Source organism: Maylandia zebra, linkage group LG22 (genome assembly GCF_041146795.1).
Source record: "Maylandia zebra isolate NMK-2024a linkage group LG22, Mzebra_GT3a, whole genome shotgun sequence".
In the NCBI taxonomy this organism is placed as follows: domain Eukaryota; kingdom Metazoa; phylum Chordata; class Actinopteri; order Cichliformes; family Cichlidae; genus Maylandia; species Maylandia zebra.
In genome coordinates, this window is record NC_135187.1 from 26,906,676 (window position 1) to 26,912,401 (window position 5,726).

At 35.6% G+C, this 5,726-nt stretch overlaps 1 long non-coding RNA gene across 1 annotated transcript; it reads left to right on the forward strand.

Annotated features, from left to right (window-relative positions):
* Positions 1-623: 623 nt before the first annotated feature.
* Positions 624-4,552, forward strand: LOC143414668 (uncharacterized). The gene is made up of 3 exons (XR_013095339.1): positions 624-844; positions 1,966-2,100; positions 3,384-4,552. It is a non-coding gene; the product is annotated as an uncharacterized LOC143414668 (long non-coding RNA).
* The last annotated feature ends 1,174 nt before the right edge of the window (positions 4,553-5,726 follow it).

Here is a 5,726-nt window from a genome sequence, read left to right on the forward strand (position 1 = left end):
AATGAAAGACAATATTTGGGAAATCTGCTGGGTTATGGTGTCAGATTCTCTGCTGTACAGAGACCTCTGAAGAAAACTGTTTTTTTTGTCATTCTCATTACAGTGACTGATGAGTGATGAGGAAATATCCCAAAGTAAATACATGTCCATTTGGCTGAAAGATCCCTGCTGTTGTTCTTTTAAACAACTCAACCGCCCCTCCCTTCCCTTGTTTCCCAGTGCATTGTGGGATGACAAATAAACAAGTCCAGGCGGAGGAGGAGTCCAATATTCTGCCTCCACACCAGGGATCGGTGGCAGTGTTTCTCAAAGCCAGCTGATGCACAAGTGCTGAGTCACTTGGACTGTGAATGAATCCACACTCCAAAGAACTGCATGTTGTTCAAACATTCACTAGGACAGCATGGCAATGTTTTTGTTCCCTTTGATGAACCCTTGTACCTTGTGTTAAAGGACATAAGGGACATGAATGAGCTTAACTGTACAAATCCATGTATTTATCAATATGAGGAGGAAAATCTTCACAGATATGATATAGTTGAATCAAGGAAGACATGTAGTCTTCCTGGATTGTAGGCTTAATTCCTTATGATTATCAAGACTAGTACACTGTAAAAAAAAATCCGTAAAAATACAGTACAATCTACTGTATAAACGTGAAGGAATTTTCCGTATTAGTCATTTACAGGTATTTTTCTGTATTTCTCAACTACTGCAATGCATTGTGGGAAAAAGAACCTGAAAAGGAGGGAAAAGTAAGCGCAAGAGCAGCCATTAGGCTTCTTTCAGGCTTCATCTGGATTTTGGATTCTGAAGTTGGAGAAACTGCCTTCAAATTTCTGTGGTAAGTATTAAAACTCATGTTTCGTTTTATTAAAATAATGTTTTTCAAAAGACTCCGTGTTTTTATTTAGAAAGAATTGTTAATTTATTTGTTAACTGGTTTCGGCTGTCTCCAGACAAGTCAGGAATATTTTGCTGACTCATTTTTTAAAATAATTGTTATTTAGGTTTAACATGACTTAAGCTTTATTTTAGTTAATGTTAAAATAATTTTTACTGTGATACCACCAGTTTTGCCCTTCAGTGGCTGAACCAGTTTTCATAAATATTATAGTTAGCTGTCTGTGTCTCTCTGGGTATTACACAGCTGTGACTGCTAACTAGCTAATTAGCGAAAGTCAGCGATGTGGATAACTGGGAAAGTGAGAACTTCATGGTTCTAGAAATTATTCTAGGACTCTAATAAGTACTGTATCAATACCTGTGTTTTACAGTTGGCTCTACTGTACACTTTAAAGGGTTTCAGGCAAAGTTACACTAACCCTAGTTTAAGCCTCAGACCTTCCTGGCTGACGCTAGCAAATGCTAATGTTAGCCTCTGATTTGGGCTGCTAAAGTAAAGACTTTTAGCTAGCTGACCAGCATAGATTATTTCGGTGGTTAACAGACTGTAGTGGTAAAATTATTGAAAGTATAGTTTCACCTCAGCACATTTACAATTACAGTATGTCTATTTTGTAGCACATAGAAATGTTTAGTTAATATTTACAGACAGACACATTTTCCCTGTAACTGTGTTTTTACTCCAACATTTGTTGAAAATGTAATTTATGAAATGCTGAGCAGTATTTCTTGTATGTGGAATATTTTTGTCACCCCACTGTGCTAATGTGATTAAATACTAAAAATTATTACTAAAAAAATTCAATAATAAATCAATAATAACTATTTCTTGATTGAAATAGTAAGTGCAGTGCTGGTGTGCAGGGGCTCTATATGCCTTGTCTATATCAAGCTTTTAGCCAAATATAAGCAGAGATATTTGTATCTTTCTTAAAAATCCAGATCCTTACAGATTATTTGAGAAATGGATCAACAGCTATCACTACTTGAAGCACTTTAAGTCCTGCAGTGGAAAAATATCCCTTATTTCACCTTTGATCACACACTTTGGTTTTCCAGTGCAGAGCAATGGCCAAGAAAAGGAAAGACTTCCCCGAGTGAAAAAAAAGATGAAGATACAAGCTGGTGATGATCCAGAGCAGCTGGTCTCAGGAAATGAAGAAAAACCCTGATCACCTTCTCTACAAACACAAGGTGAGTTTAATGTTGTGGTTGATTTAGTTTTTCAAGGTATGTATGTTACTTTAATTATAAACTGCTTTTGTTGCAACAGAATGGTGTTATGTGTATGCAACTCTACGTGAATTATAATCCTTTGTAGGGCTGCGTGATATGACCAAAATCTCATATCCCAATATAAGACATATCTCTCCTGATAACGATATATATCACAAAATAGTGCATTTTCTGTAAATTCTGTGATTCTCGGGCAACTCGACTTATGTGAAATGTTTTCAGTTGGGCGTCGTGTACCTGGAGTCGAGTGTTTTGACCGATGCATGAAACTATACATTTTTAGACATGAGTTTAAATGGCCGCCATTTTCTTTCTGAGTATTTATTACACGGCGTGCTGCAAGGAAAAGCCTGTTCTAACGTTTGAGTCTAAGGATTATTTTGAGCACCTGACGACTCTTTTTTGCTTTTCATTCGTAAACTCTCTCGAAACTCTTTCATGTGATTCTTGTGTAGGTGGTTAAAGAGGTTTGTCATGTTTGAGTGGTGGTGGGGACCAGTTTGTGGCATAATTTGCATAGTACAGTTTTCTGGGGCGTGTCAGACTTTTCATAACCAAACCATGTCCATGCTACAGAGGTAGCCCCTCATTTAACAATAAGGTCCTCGATTTCTTTTGACTGGTCCTTCTGGTTCTGCCTCATCCTTGCTGGCCATGCTGGTATTCTCTGTGCCTTCGTCTGCGTGGTGACTGTAAGCGCCATTTATAGTTACTTGATGTTTTTATTTGAGGTCATTTGTTTGATGCATATTCTGAAATTTTATGTTTGAGAATAATGTATATCATTTCAGTTTAGTTTGAAAAGTCTCAACAGAAACTTGAGCTTTATTGTGAAAGGTTTATGTGGAAAATAAACAAGCGGACGGCGGAGCCACACGATGGTTTTATCCTCATTGTTGGTAACGAAAGTACGCGTAAAAACAGTCACTTGTCCGTCCATAGTGTGGTTATTTTAAGTATAAGAGAAGGAGAGAACTTTAAGAAATAATATAGCAACTACAGTGACCATCAAAACCATGAAAAAAATATTGCCGTAAACAGTTTATTTTGCAACACCACAAAACAAAGAATAGTGTATAATATGAAACGATAGACATTTTTATATCGTAATCTGATATATATCGTCATATCGCACAGCCCTAATCCTTTTTTTGTTTATGTTGTTTATGCTCTAGGTAAAAAAAAATTATAAAAATACAAACTTTTTAAAAATGACTTGTTGTTTCTCTTTTTTTTCTCAGAATAAATTGCGACTAGTCTCAATGGCTGACACGGAGGAGCAACACAGCGACACGTTAACTCCGACTGCTGCAGTTCCTGTATGAACTGAGCAACTCTTAAAATCCCAGGAAAAGCTGAGTGTATTTTACTTAAAGCTCAGATGGACCTTGATGTACTAACATGCAAGGCTGCATTCAGGACTTTGTCACACTGTTATATGAAGAGTGGTAACAAGACTTTGTAGTAATTTGTCTTACTATTGTCTTATTTGTTGTGATTTAGGGTCTGTGCGCACAAGCAGAGGTTTTTGTTTGTAACTGTAACCTCGTTTTCAGAGCCTTGTCTAACATTTAATGGTCATGAAATATGTCAGACTTTTTCCTCTACTTAACCAGCTTAGAGAATTTGAACACCGTGGAGAAAAAGGTGTGCATTAAGGATTTTGAACTATGATGTTTAAGTGTTGTCACTGCTGAGGATTCGTGGACACAGATCCTTATTCACTACGCTGCTGTTTACAGTTTAACTTTTTATCAGAACAAGCACTTCTAATTATACTTTGCTCCTCACTGACAAAACAAGTCCCGTAAATACACTTTTATCTTTAAGTTTGGGACAGTAATCTGTCTTAATTTATTATGTGTTGTAGTTATCATATGGGGAAAAGTCCTGTGGTTATCCATCAGTCCTGTTCGAATAAACCCAAAGTTCAGGAACATCTTCTTTAGATCTGTTCAGTTGTATTCATGTGGCACCACTTAAACAGTCAACAAATTTTGACTCAAGTATGTTATATTGTAAGGTAAAGAGCCCAAAGAGTTAATCTCAGACAAATGTTCACACAAATGTGAATTACATTCACTTCATTAATGAAGTGAATGTAATTCAGTAATCAAAGGTGTTTGGCTATAACTGACTACATGTGTATACTGTATCATAAGTGGACAGAGATGGATGTAAACCACACCTTAACCATTTGGCTGAGGCAAAACTACCACAAGGCAGTGATTCTAACTAAAAGGTACTCTGGATATTATTAAATGTGAACATGTCGTTAAATATGACATTTTTTGTTTGTCAGGTGTCCTGTTTGAAGAAAACACTTGGTAGCCACTTGAATGAATGTAAATAAACACATTTACATGAGGGCAACCTGATTTCAAGGAAATAAAAATGCTCAAATTTGAAAGCTTGTGAGTTATTTTGTTCATGTATCAGCTGTTTAGTAGTTTTATGACAAGATGGATGCTGTCATTATATTTTAGTATAGTGTTTGAGTTAAGGAGAATAAAAGAATATTTAACATTAATTGTACCAATGTTGTTGTGTATGAAGCACAAATTAAGTTTTAATTTATGAATTTTTGAGTACATGGTGTACTAGGTTGTAATTGCATAGAAATGTACGTTTAAGGATATAAAGAACTATATTTAATGAGTTACAGTGAAAAGAAGTGCTTGGAAATAGTAATATAAACAGAAATTTCAATTTTTCTATTAACGGAAAATATACTGTGAATAAACGGAATCTTCTGTTTTATAGCTGAAGGAAATGTCCGTAAATAGTACAGAGAGTATACTGTAAATCTACAGAATTTTCCGTTTTATCATTTACAGAAAGATCCGTCAAACCTCCGTAAAAAAACAGAAAATGTACTGGCAGAAAATTACCAGGACATTTTCTGTTTTTCTACGGAATATTTTTTTACAGTGTAGTGTGTTAACCCTCTCAGGCTCAAATTAAACTTTTTGTTGCTAATGCACAACCAAGTCCTGCAGTCGTACTTCTGAGTTAAAAAAAAAAACTCATAAAGTATGTATGTGGGGTAATCAGGCTGTTAGTTTTTAACTGTTGCAAATCGGCAACGCCTGCCTCGAGAGGGTTAAAATACATTTAGAAAGATATAAGCAAATCTATTCTGGTGCATTTGTACTGTTGATGTGTTTTCTTGCCAAATATTATACTAAAATTATTTTTAACACCAAGATATGCCGGAAATTGTTCTGGAATGCATATCTGGTTCCATTGAGGGTTTGCTATGCAAATATCGATAAATAATGCACCGTGGTTTTACTTTTCTGCTCATAACTCCTGACTCTGAACAGTGATTTAATCAGTTTCTGATTGTTCAGCTAGCTGTGAAGAGAATAGCTGTACAGATGCCAGTAAAGAAAATACCAACAGAGCTGAAATGGCTTACAAGATTTTAAAAACACACCCCCAAACCAAAGAAATAGAAATAAACTAAAATGTCTTTAGGTAATAAGAAAATATAAATTACAATACCAGTTTAAGCATGGCAGCGTAATAAGAGTAAAAAGGTCACCTGCACTTGTTTGTGTCATATTGACCTTCAGTATTTG